This window comes from Apodemus sylvaticus, chromosome 4 (genome assembly GCF_947179515.1).
Source record: "Apodemus sylvaticus chromosome 4, mApoSyl1.1, whole genome shotgun sequence".
In the NCBI taxonomy this organism is placed as follows: Eukaryota; Metazoa; Chordata; class Mammalia; order Rodentia; family Muridae; genus Apodemus; species Apodemus sylvaticus.
Genome location: NC_067475.1, coordinates 141,239,944 through 141,253,896, shown reverse-complemented (window position 1 = coordinate 141,253,896; position 13,953 = coordinate 141,239,944). Strand labels below are relative to the sequence as shown.

At 44.3% G+C, this 13,953-nt stretch overlaps 1 protein-coding gene across 3 annotated transcripts in view; it reads left to right on the top strand.

Annotated features, from left to right (window-relative positions):
• The window catches only part of Tnik (TRAF2 and NCK interacting kinase), a 412,408-nt gene that overhangs the window by 233,242 nt on the left and 165,213 nt on the right, over positions 1-13,953 (top strand). The gene's annotated exons all lie outside the window — the stretch shown is intronic.

Below are 13,953 nucleotides of genomic sequence, written 5' to 3'. Positions count from 1 at the left end.
ACTCGAGGTAATAACCAGACACTGAAAATAAAACTGTCACTTCCTCCCACAGAATAAGTCAGCGTTACCGTGTTCGCTCATTTATAACGCTGTCCTAGACTGAGAGCAAAATCCCCATTTTATTATTTTGTATTTGAAGATTGAAATGAAAAGATACTAAATGAAGCGATTTACTTTCAAAAGATCACAGCATCCGGCAGCTACTGCCTGCACCCGAACCTTGGCTTTACAGAGAGCGAGCTGTGGAACTGAGGGGGAGGCCACTGATTTTGGCTTGTTTGTGAAGTGATCACCATTGAATTATCCCTGCATGTGTGTTACCTGGAAGGCCACTCTACTCTCTGGACTTAGCAAGGCCCAGGTCATCTCTGCTCTGAGTCTGAATGAGTCTGAGGATGTCGCCTTTGATGCCTCTGTTTATATTTCGTGTCCTGCACACCTGCTCTTTGGTGTTGAATAAGCCCTCTGGCCTCTTTTGTGAGTTTCTCAGTTCTCATGAAACTTTAATAATGTGTATCTCAGCTTTAGGCCTTGAGATTCTTCGGTTTAATCAGTTTTAGCCGTCCTGCATTATCTGCCTCTTCCTTTATTCTTCTAGATCATCTTCCTCGCAGACCATTTACCTAAGCACAATCCAGACGTATGTCTTGTTCTGCATTGTAGCTGCATAGCTCCAACTCAACACTAAGCATTCACCTGCCCTTACCCCCCTCTCCTGTTCTCTTAAACACTTAGCTGGAAAGCTGCTCTCTTCTCAATCTCTGTTTTCATTGTACTGTGCACAGGGACAGAACCTTTTTTTAAAAAATTAACACCATTCCATGCTGTCCACATGGACAGGGCTGTGCAGTGCTCCTCGCAAGCTTTTGCTTCCTCACAGTGGTCTTTTCTTCCATCCCATCTTGACACAAGGCTTCCCCTCTATGGTTGGGAATGCACTCTTTCTCTCTGTTATTATCTGGTACCATCACTCTGTGGTGCCTTCTTTCAGACCATGACATTTTTAATAGACTTCAGGCCTCAATGAAGGAGGAAGAACTACAGTCCCAGTCTCAGCCTTGGTGGTAATGAGCACAGAGGTAGTGAAAGGGTAAAAGAAGGTGGGGGCTGGTAGATCTTTCTGAGACCCAAACTGAGCTGGGACTCCTATCTTAAGGGCTCAATATGCATTCCTTAGCCTCTGAGTTAGTGACTTTGCTTCTTCCTGTGATCAAATGCCTGACAAAGAGCAACCTGAAAGAGATTGGGCTTGTTGGGCTCATTTAATGGGACACAGTCTGTTGTGTTAAGAAAGGCGTGGTGACAGAATGGTGAGACAGGTGGCCACAGAGTATCACCTGCAGGGAGCAGAGAACAGACAGGAAGTGGAGAAAGGATGCAAAGACTTAAGACCTGCTCACACCAACACCCACATCAGCAAGGCTCCACCTTTTAAAGGTTGCATAGCCCTGACACCCCCCCCCCCCAGAGCAGCAGTACCAGGAAGAAAGCAAATGTTCAAACACCATGAGCCTGTGGGGACATTCTGAAGCTGAGAACCTGAAAAGCCTTGTCATTTGCTTCTCCAGCCTTACTCCCCTCTGCTCACAATGCATGTGTTCATCTCACGGCCTTACACAGACTCAAACCCTTCCCTGGTATACTGGCCAGTGAGTTACCCAGGGACGTCTATAGCCTTCCTTGTCTTTCTAAGAGCTAGTCTTACTGATCACTTGGAGCTAAATAAAAAGTCCCTTATTATATCATCCCCCCCCCCCATCTGAGTTGGTCAGTCCAGTCCCATGGCTCTAGAGCTCTGGGACACTGTCTACCATAACAGCATCTTCTCAACTTGCAAATCCGTATCCTAAAACTCACTTGTCACAACTATAAGCCTAAAATTTGCATGGAGAAGCTAGTAGTAGAAAAATTAATGCCAGGTGTGTGAAGTGTTTTCACTCAGAGGAAAGACCCTGGTGGTATGGTTTCTACGTGAAGCAGTATGGAACCTTGAGTAAGACAAATAAACATTAGTGAGAGTCTGTTCATGTTCAGTGATGTTTAGAGCGGCCAGGTAAGGTCTGTGTACCTATGCCCCTGTCTGTAGAATGAGGGCATCAGCAACACCAAGCTACCTCATAGTTCTCTATGGTGGGTTGGTGTATGCGAAGTACTTAGAACAATGCCTGGTGTGGTACGTGTCAACTGTACCACACCAGGTTCATCTGTAATGAATGCCCAGCTTTTTACTCCCAGCTTCCTGTTTATCTGCAGTAATTAGAATCCATCTTGATTTGAAGAAGGCATATGGGGCCATGTGATTTATTTATGTGTATTTTTGCTATTCAAGTCTTCAATGGCATCTCCTTTATTGTATATGGTTAGAGAGCCATCATTGTTTCCACGGTAACCTCACAGATTCACCTGTCTGTTGGACTTGGGAAGTATGGAGTGAGATTGATCTCAGCCAGTTCTGCTCAGAGGATGTGGCAGAAGAGACTCTCCTGGCTGTGTCCACCTCTTTCCTGAAGCATTTTTTCCTCCCTCCCTCCCTCCCTCCCTCCCTCCCTCCCTCCCTCCCTCCCTTCCTCCCTCCCTCCTTCCCTTTCCTCTTTCTCCCCCTTGACTCCTCTCTCTCCACCTGAATCTGCACAGTTCAGATTTCCTTTGTCTTTGCCCTCTATGCTTCCAGTTCTTCTCTGTAGACTCCAGAGCTCTTCTCTTCCTTACCATTTCTGTCAAGGTATCACTGCCACTTATAATATTCATGGTACCTAAATCCTATGGGGAGTGAGAACCTGGACATTAATTCCCATGAAGGCAAGAACTGGCAGTGACTCATGTTTGCACTTGCGTAGGGGTTTTTTAATTAGTGCGTGCATGTTGAATAGAGGAGCAGGTGAAACAGATGTGACAGTCCAAAGGGAAGGCAGTTGGAGACTGTAAGAATCAACACACAGATTTTTTTTAAAAGCTGATCTTTTCTTATCTTACACTCTAATCCAGTGTAGTCCTAAACATCAAAACATTGAGGGTTAAATTTAATTGCTGTAAAAATATCTTTAAAAAGGTTTCCCAACCTTCCTTGCTGATTCTGAAGCTTTAGTAAACCACTTGTCAGAAATTACATAAGCATATTGAATTTTTAAAATTCTGTTTTAAATCTATGATACCTTTTTTTTTTTTTAACCTAAGTGGGGCTGGCTATTACAGCAACAGTCATGGAGCTGATGCCTGTTACATGTTTTTACTCAGCCTAAACCAGCAATCGTTCCCACTTAGCTTCATGGGACCTCGCTCCCCTCCATTCTCCTACTTTGATGTAGGCTGTGGTGTCTGTGTTAGCTATGTTATAACGCGGGGAGTGCAGTGTTGTAAAGTCTAAAGTTTTATTGGGCTCCAATCCCTGCACAGGATACTCCTTTGGGCACAGTGAAAGTAGAGGACCCAAGAAGAGATACTTCGATCCCACTTAACTGTTCCCAAGGCTATTATTTCTTAGGAAATGTCTGCAAGTATTAGCAATCTGGAAAGAAATTATTCACATAGTATTATTTATACAATTAAATGTAAAGTAGTCAGTAATTCAAAGTTTAAGCAAGCCTTTTCAAGTATCCTCCTTGCTCATTTTTAAAATCATCTCATAATAGTATTATGATTTTTGTTCAAAATAGTTGAAGTCCTATGACAGAGCCAGCATGACACCCGGTTACAATTCAGTTGATTTTTTTTTTGTTTGTTTTAGAAAATATACAGTCTATTAAATAGAGTATAGCAATAAATACAGGGCAGTAATAGACAAAGCACACTCTATGTTTTCTCTTCCTCCTCCTCTATCCCCCATATAATAGATGGAACCCAGGGCCTTGTCCATGCTAGACAAACAATCTACCCAGATGCCATATCCCCAGACCCTTTCTTTTTATTACCTTTTATTTTCAGGCAGGGGTCAGTATATTGCCAGGATTGCTGGTCTCTACAATATGTTGTGAAGTCCTTCCTGTAAAGGGATTGTCACGCTTAGACAGCTACATAGGCATTCATTATGGCCAACAAACTTGAAATGTTGACTCAGTGAGGTGTACCATAGACACACTCTTGATCTGGTCATTCCTGTTTGTACTTGACTCTTCTAAGGGAAAGGGGCATAAGAAGCGTTTCTGTTTCCCTTCGTTATAAGAGTTAAGAGGACTTACCTAGAGCTTTATTGGAAAATGGAAGAGATCAAAATTCTGAAAGGAATGCATGTTCCCTCATTCTTCTGGCTCTTGTCTGTTTATCTCCAAGGGATTTTTCATGCTTTCCCAATCTGTTTTCTGAATTATATTCTCCTCAAAGAAAGTCTTTAAAATTGTAAAAGCAGCAATATTCCATTTTTATGAAAAGAATACTCCAGCCTTTAAAAGCATCATATATCAGTTGATAAGTATTTTATAGTATTCATAACTGCAGCTGTTGAAAGTCCGCCAATGGGTGATACATTATTAGCATTATTAGCATTAATTTTCAATCCAGTTTGTGGCATCTCATGCAGGTTTCATTGTTATTGTTGCTGTTGTTTCTGCTACTGTTGTTGCTGTTGTTGGTGGTAGTGGTGAAGATTAGGAATGGTAGCTGATCCAATTTGATACTTAAAGGCCAGTACATTTCTGTTACTTAAATAAGCATTGGTTTTTTTTCCCACTGTGCATTAATGCATGAATGTGCACACGTGTGTTAGGTGCTTTGGTGTGTGTACACATGAGTAGAGACCACAAGCCACACCTTAGCTGCTGTCCACCTTGACTTTTTTGAGACAGAGTCCTTCACTGGAACCTGGAACTCACCCTCTCTGCTAGGCTGGTGGTCAGTTTGCTGTCATCTTCTCCTTCTTCAGCACCAGGATTGTAAGCCCAGGGGGAAGTGGGGAGGAAAGGGCTCCTCCCGTTTCCATGTGGGTGACCTTACTCACTGTGGCCTGAAAGGCTGAAGCATTTGCTAGCTCTGTCTTTTCACACTGTGTCAAGGAAGGGCCGCCTACAGCAGTTTCCCCACCTCTCTGTAACCTGCCTCCCACTGTATTTTCAAGGGCATCGATTTATGACTTCTTTTGTCATTTTCTGACCATACAATGTTGATGGGCATGCTTCCACATTAGGACCCATGACTTCAGGTAACCCGAATCTGTCCTCCTGGACTGTGGTCACTCATGATTGACTGGAAAGAAACTCTTCTTTCCTTTGGGGAAAATGAAAGAAAGGAAAAGGTTGTCAAATGTTCTCTCTGGTTCTAAAAGCAGTCTCATCCCTAATTGCTACCTGTAAGGCTTAAATGTCAGCTGCTGCCAGGAGGAATGTAATTTGGGGGCGTGGCCACCTTTGCTTCTATGCTTTTTAACTTTTCAGTAGTCCATAACTTTTCAATATCCATGTTGCTAATGTTTAAATGAAATAATTATATATTTACAGAAATGAATCGTCCTAGATAGAAAATATACGTTAATTATGAAGCCTTTATTTTGTTCTTCAAGCTTCAGAGATGTGAAGAGAATTAAGAGGAAGGCAGTGCTTTCCTGCTTCGTTACTTTGATGCAAAGTCGAGCTGAAAGGTTTCCTCCTTTGAAAGCCTCAGTTTTCTTCTATGATGACTGTGCGTCTTTTATCTCGGCTGTTATGCCTCTAAAAGGAGATTCTATGGTGTATGTATGTGTGTGTGTATGTGTGTGTGTGTGTGTGTGTGTGTATGTGTGTGTGTGTGCATGAGAGAGAGATAGACAGAGACAGAGACAGAGAGACAGACACAGAGAGACAGACCCAGACAGAGAGACAGAGAAACGAGATAGAGAGAGAAATGTTTGTTTCCAGAGAATTCATTCCCACGGCACATGCATGATTGAGCGGCCACACTACAGTTGCCGATGGGCTGTTGAAGATGGCGTCATGATCAAAATATAGAGAAATCCCTGCTCTCCAGACTCATCCATTAGAGAGATGCCTTAAATAGGTAATAAGTGAAGGGCAAAGTATACTGCACAAGGTAATCCTAAAATGTGGGAAAATCTTGGTGAGAATGGGAGGGTCCCTATGGTGTCTAGGGAAAGCCACCTTTATTGGGAAATTGAAGGGATCAAATTTCTGAAAGGAATGTGTGTATCCTCATTCCTCTGGCTCCTGTCTATTTGTCTCCTAGGGATTCTTCATGCCTTCCCAGTTTGCTTTCTGAATTATTTTCTCCTCAAAGAAAGCTTTTAAAATTGTAAGAGCATCAATATTCTGTTTTTATGAAACTCCTGGTGACACTGGAGCCCAGGATGTAGACCTAAAGACAGTGCCAAGCAGGCATAGGAGAAGCAAGAGAAGTAAAGGCCCTCTGGCACATTCAAGAAGGCTGAGAGAACCAGGTTTGCAGTGTGGTATGGATGGCCTCAGCAGGACAGAGGTTATAAATAGTACCCATAATACACCAAAAGAGCTGGGATATCTCACACCTACTCTTTGGTGTTGAATAAGCCTTGTCTGTCTTACAGATAAGTGGCCTATAACCAAAAGGTACTCTAGACCCTCCCAGATCACCCATGAACACCTCCTATTCCTCAGCCCCTTCCTCTTCACCACCATTCTGCCTTGTACGACCTGCAAAGTTTTGACTACAGAACTGTGACTGTCTCCTGGCCTGTGTGAGAAGAAAGGGTGGTCAGAGAGTCAGCAACATGCTGATTTGTCAGCGAACTGTAGGATGAAAGTGTGGCCAAAAGAAGAATTTCACTGGAGTCAGGGAAACCTCACCCTGCTGGAGAGGAAGCCTCCTCACAGGGGAGTCATATTACAGCTAAATTTAGCTGTCCCTCTGTACACTTGCTACCTTGTCAGCTGTCTGCCCATTCAGGCCGACCTAGAGCTTGGGCATGCCTTACATACTAAAAAAGACTCTTGCTCTTTCTCAGGTGGCCTCATATTTCACTTATGTCACTTGCCTCAAGATTTCAGTCAAATCTATTCCCAGAACTACTGCCTTCTAGGGAACACACATCAATGATGCGTTTGAGTCCTTGTTCCCAGTGACTAACTTACCAGGGACAGGCGAGCTTGCTGTCAGATTGCTGTGGTCTCTCTGAAAGAGTGCCTTTCATTCATAACATAAACTTTTGCAACACCTTTTTTTTGCCTTTGCTCCCTAATGCACAGAACAGGATAGTTGGTGCTTAGAAAGCATGTAGCTCATGTGACCTATGCTGGCAACATGGGAGGCAGCAAGGGTTGGCACCACACACAGTGTCAATCATCAGTCAAGAAAGTTGCCCACAAACTTACCCGTATGCAAATCTGGGGCATTTCCTCAGTTGAGATCTCCTCTTCCCAGATGACTCTAGCATGTGTCAAGCTGACATGAAACTAGCTAGCACAAAGGAATGTACTTTCTGAAATTACTATCCTAAGCATCAGTTGTCCCACTGTTTCCAAGTACTACAAGCTTGTTTAGTCCTCCAGCTACATTATCCACGTTTTAAAGGAAACAATGAAGACCTTGTTAAGTGGCCTGTTACACATGAAAGTCAGAAGAATGGTCCCAGATCTGGTCCCAGAGGCCACAGCATTGGGAATTAGTATTACCTGTGTCCTACGGGCCACAGACGCTTGGTTGAGAAGCACTGACCTCATTTCAAAAATGAATAGTGTCCTCTAGCCCATTGCTGTACGTATTTGACCTTGCCCCAGTGCCATGCTGATTTTGTTACTATAACTCTGTAGTATAACTTGAAATCAGGAATGGTGATAATGTCAGTGTTATGCTTTCTGCTCAGGACCACCTGCATTGGCAGTATAGGCTCCTTTGTTCTTCCATATTAATTCACTTTTCTATTTTTGTGAAGATCATCATTGGAGTTTTGATGGGAGTGAGGAGGGCCAAGGAAAGGGAGGGGACAGGGAATATACTCAACGTGTGATATAAACTGGTATGGAAATTGTAATGCAAACAGTAAAACACATTTTAAAATCATTTGTGGGGTTCTCCTAAGCAAAGACAGAACAATGGTTCCCGTCTGTCCTCTTCCTGCCCCTCACCCATGAGATCCCCAGGTGAGACCTCCTCTAGTCATCTTTGTGACTGGTGGTTTTGCCCACACTTCACTGTGCACTGGCTATCTATTAAATGTCAAACTCTAAGGACCAGACTCATCCCTTAGTTCCACTGACATTTAAGGACTCAATAATTGTGTGTTGGACAAAGGAGAATTTCTTTTAAATAGGAACTGCTTAGCAGCATACCTTGCCCCTACTCACAAGATGCCCAGCATTGACAGGTAGATAGTCACAGCAATCAGAAGTCTAGACACTGTCACATGTCCCCAGGGGGACAAAATTGCCTTGCTGGAAACCACCATTTTAAAGTGTCTGAGGTACAGTCTAATGTGCAGGGATTTTATTAGAATAACACGTATGCTACTTTAAAGTCCATCCCCCATAGGTGGCATATACAGTATATAATGATGCGCACGTGTTCTTACAGAGGAGACATCTGAAGAGAGCCCTCACTATGGCCCTTTCCCCCTTGCCCAGGAATCATTATGGCTTCAGTAAATTGCTCACTAAATTTCATCTGTCGCCCTGGTTCCTGCTCAGATTCAGCTAAAGCCTGTTGAAATTGATTTTCGTGTCAGCCGTACAACAGAGATTCAGTAAGGACCAGAGAGCTTCCCTTTCATTACTGTCTATTTTTTTTTCCCCTTCTGAATTGCTTTAGATTTGGTGGGCCCTAATTATATTCCGGAACTTTCCCGACTGACATTTCCTTTGTTTTAATGAAAAGTTCTGGAGGTTTGAGGACACTGTGGGAGAGCCTGTATTCAGCAGCAGCCCGAAGAGAGTCAAATGGGTCCCCATTTGTGCTCCTGAGTTGGGAACACTACGGGCCTTTTGCTGTCTGACAGCTCTGAGTGTGCAGGCCTGCTCTCACTGCTGCCGCTGCTGCTGCCGCTGCTGCTACCGCCGCTACTGCCGCTGACACCTGGGGGTGACTGAAACACTCTGGGGGTGGACAGCTTCCTTCTGAAACTCAGCACTGTCTTTGTGACTATTATTTGTCCTCCTTAGAGCCCCACCCTCTGCCCTATGCCTCATGGTCACAACCAGCACCCCCATCTCATCCACTAGGTGGTAGACCTCTGCCTGCAGGGGTCAGTGTTGGGTGCTAATGGCAAATCTAAGCAGGGCCACAGAAGAAGCTCTGTCTGTCTGTCTTTCTGTCTGACTAGTGCCAATAAGAACAGATGGGCTGATGAGCTTCAGGGATCAGGCTTGCTCAAGGAATCCCTCAGTCTGTTGGTTAACATGGAGAAGCAAACCAGAAACAAACCCTTATGTAGGAGTCCTTGCCACAGTCCACTGCCTCAGACCATGTGCTTCTCCCTTCCTGCAACAGGTCCCTCCTGGGCCAGCTCTCTGCTATCCAGATAGTGCTTCTCTGAGCTCCTCTCAGGTTAAGCCGGTCAGTTCACTGACTTCCAGGCTCAGAGCAAAGCACCCAGTTCACCAAGCCTAGCAACTTAATGGTTATTAGCATGCGTTCGGAGCCACCTATTGCAGGAAGCTGTCCTAGGCTGGGGTAGAAGATAAATGGACAAGGAGAAACTTTCCCTTCTAGTGTGTAGTGCCTGGCAGCCTGAGGACTGGGCCCTAAGACCCACGGCATTAGGTCATTAGGATCTCAGGAGAGACTGGTCATTTCTGTGTGGGTCACATGTGCATTTTTAAGCTGTGGAGCACTAAAAGCTTCCCACTCTGCTTGTGACAGACTGCGGCAAGGATAGTCCCTTTCTGTATCTTAGGGCATTATCCAGTTCTCCATCATCGCATGTCCTATGGCTTTGAAAACAATTTCTCAGACTCTGATTACACCAGGTTCCATATATTCCTCTGTCACACACAGCAGAAACCCAAACTAACTACTAAAAACATTCGTTTTGATTTATAAGCAGCCACGCAAAAATTGAGGCATCTAGTTTCCAACAAAAAGAAGGGATGAAGTCTCTTGTTCCCTCCTGGAGTCTATAAGCAAGCCTTGGCTTTCCGTGGGTCCAGGCCTAAGTAATCTATGAGCAAGCCTTGGCTGAGGATTGGCAGTGTATGGTACTGAGGGAGAGGGGAATCTCAGGGGACAGTTCTGGGATAGGACTTTGTTTGGAGTGTTCCACAGGCTGAGAATCATTAGGAGTCAGGTCTCTCTTCTGTAGACTTGTTAAGCAGAGCCTTTGAAGTCACCGGTGAGTGCCATGTGCCAACCAAAGCAACCGTGATTGCCTTTGACCTGGAGAAACCCTGGAGTAGACACTGTGCCAGGAATGTGCCATGAACATTTGTGATTTTAAACATCTTTTGGAATTTTTCCATAGAATCCTCTTATATGCTTCTCTGCCTCAAGGTGTGTTTCCTCTCTAAGTTTTCTTTCTATGTTTGAAGCTATGTACCTTGTACATACACTGGCCCCAGAAGAGGGCATCAGATAGATCGCCTGGAACAGGAGTGATAGATGATTGTGAGCCACCATGTGGGTGCTGGGAATTGACCATGATCCTCTGTAAGAGCATCCAGTACTCTTAACCACCGAATCATCTCTACAGCTCCCTCAAGGCATGTTTCTGTCTAAGGACAACAGTGTTCTTGAGTATTGCCCTAACATCTTGAGGATGAGACTGGCAGGTGTCATAACTAAGCCTTCATCTTTACTGGGAGTAGGAGATAGAGTACATCCTTATCCTCATTGTGACAGGCCAGAGGTAAAGCTGGTTGGATCATTCCCGTTTTCCTCTGATCTCTATCATTTTCCTGAGATCCACTCTCTGGAGAATTTAAAAGAGCTTCACTTAGATTCATTTTACCGTCTCTGCAAGCCAGGCAATTATAATCACTGCCTGGAACTTCTCCCTCTCATCTGGTCCCATAGAGTTTGTGGCTAGACAGAAATGTAAGGGAGCAAAGGGACGGATATGGAATGTCAGTGGTACCAAGAATGGGAGCACAATCTCGCATGCCAAGTCCTCATCTGATGTGTTATTTAGCAAATATTGGCTGAATTCCTTCTCCATCACACACTACAGAAGGCTTGGAGAAAATCTGTATCTTCTTCTCATGCACTCTAGTTTTAGTTTTCTGTGCATTTCTACGCTGTTTGTCCTTCTCTAGAACTCTAACACTTCCACCCTGGTCCAAGTTGTCATCATCTTCTAATTGTCTCCAGATGGGAGCTTGACCCTAGGTGGGGTAGTTCCTTCAGCTAAGGGCGGTTCTTAGAAAGAGAGAGTGCATGATGTAGTTGACAGCCTTTTGAGAGACTCTAGATCAGCCATTCTCAATCTGTGGGTTGAGAACCTTTTGGGGGGTCAAACAGCTTTTTTCATGGGGGTGTCGCATATTAGATATCCCACCTATCAGATTTTTCCATGATTTAACAGTTGCAAAATTAGTTATGAAGTAACAACCAAATAATTTTATGTTTCACCACAATGTGAGGAACTGAGTCATAGCGTTAGGAAGGTTGAGAACCACTACTCCAGATGGTATACTGTGTCACCAGTGACTAATGGATAGACAGACAGATGGACAGATATAGATAGATTTAACCAGAATTGATCTACAAGACAACACCAGCCATTACTATGTGTTCTACACTCTTATCCTTTCTCCTTTTTTGTGGTTGGTATGGTCCTGTGGCCTTGTACATCCTGGGCAAGTGTTCTTCCACTGAGCAGCACTTTTTCAGCCCTTCCATTTGATTTGATTTGTTTTCATTATTCTGGAAATGCACATTTGAAAGAAGGAGAGGAAAGCACAGCACTGGTTGGGACCAGCAGGGGTTAGCACAGAATGCTGTGGTGATACAAAGGCAGCACATTCATTGGCAACTAAAAAAAAATAAATAAATAAACTGAAGAAGCTTTCCTCAGTGGAAGTGGAGCCCATAGGCTCGTTCTAAAGAAAGGGAGTCTTGAAGGGGGCAGCCGGTGCTGAGGCTGTCTGATTCGGCATGTGTGCTCCATTGGAAAAAAATGTGTGTTGGTGACCTAGAAATGAAAGGACTCTCTTCCGGGCTAGCCCCAGGCAAGCAGCTCCACTGCTTTCGGCTTTTAGAAAATGTGGACACAGAGGTGAGGCTTCTGCAGCCCTTTCTGAGGAAGCCATTGTTTTCTGCCTGCAATCATTTTAGGGAGCAGACAAAGGAAAGGCCCAAGGGTGCTTGAGTGAGTCACATTTTGCCTCAGTGTTGAATTATTTTATGTGGAAGAAGAATCAGCATAGCTCTTTACAACAAATGACACAAAAGGAAGGGCGAAGGGAGCTGAGTGGACTGTGTCTGACTCACAGCCTTCAGCATCTGTGCTCCAAACATACCCAGCTTCCCCACTGTGTGTGTGTGTGTGTGTGTGTGTGTGTGTAGGCATGTGCTCCTCCATCTTAACGGTACCTCAGGTTTTTAATGATCTTGAAGTCAGCTGACTCCTAACCATTCCCTGGAGGTCTCCCTTAATCTAGATAGTAACCAGCTTTGACATCCTGTGGTGATGTCCAAGGCAGCTCATGCTGAGCAGAGTCCTCTCTGATCCTTTGTGGTCCTTCCTGACCATCAAAGTTTGACAGCTCAGGAGCCTCCCTGCTCCACTGTGAGGATGCCTTTGCCTGGGCCTATGCCAAAGCATGCATTGTTCTGCTTGCAGGACTTCCTTTAAGCCTAACCTGCGATTTCAGGTGTTAGCATTCCTGTGTTAGCTCCATTAAAAGCCCTTCTTCCAGCTTGAAAGTGAAATTTATAGTGGAGCATAGAGGTGTTCTTTCCTTTTCTACATTCATAGAGAACAGTTAAAACAAACCGAACACACACACACATCCTTAGTTTAAAAATAGCAGTTATTTCTATGGATTTCTAACTAAGAACTGGCTAGTGCCTTCTATGTGAAAGTTAACAGGGCTGGATTTTTCTCTTTTGCTCTCTGCCTCAGCACCACACAGTAGGATAGCTATGCTCTGTGCCAGCTGCTACTCTTTAATTAGACATTGAGGTATCCTTGTAGCAAATTATTCCCTCAAAGAAGAGCCTGTGCTTCCACACGAGTTAAAAACCTCATGTCTGCAATTCTATTTTGGCAGAAGTACCCCACAGACATTCATGGGGAGAAAGGGACTCAAAATGTGTGTCTAGGCTTGGGTGACCAGAGGAAGTTTCAATTAAGACTGATTCCAGGGCCAGTGCTACAAATAATACCAGTGGGGAGAGAAAGGAGAAAGAGAGAGGAAGGCAAAGGGCTTCGTGCAATGATACAAGCAGGGATGTGTTCTGTGGTAGCACAGAAGTAAGGACTGACTGACCAGGACAGACGACATGCTTTAACTAAATCTATAAAAAAAATAGACAGACTGCAGGATCAAGAAGGCAAAGGGCACCCTAGACCTAGAAGACAGATCAGTCTACAGGCGAATAACAATACTCTCTCTCTCTCTTTCTCTGTGTCTCTCTGACTCTGTTTTTCTCTGTCTCTCTCTATCTGTCTCCAACTTATCTCATCTCTGTCTCTCTGTCTCTGTCTCTCTCTCTCTCATACACACACACACACACACACACACACACTAACAATAGAGAACTGTAAGCATTCAGACCGCAAAGTCAGAGCCAGTGGGTCTCTACCAAGCCACAAAGATGGCCAGCCCTTGGAGAGTGCTGCTCCCCACTTGCAAAGGCTGTCTTTGCCCAGCCCAAGGGGACAATTGAGAGAACTGGAACATAGTCCCGTGATATCAAATTGAACCCTTGTGTTTGTCTACAGGTGCCCTTCTCTCCCTTCTTTACAGGAAAAACAACATTGTTCAAGATGTAGTTGGCAGTCTTTAAAACTAGGTGTGGGTTGCACTCTGACAGCATCACAGCATCACGATATCCCTCCCTCTAGTTAGTTGATTTTGCTAATTTGTTTTTAATCAGTTGTAGGTATTGAACCTAAGACCTTGT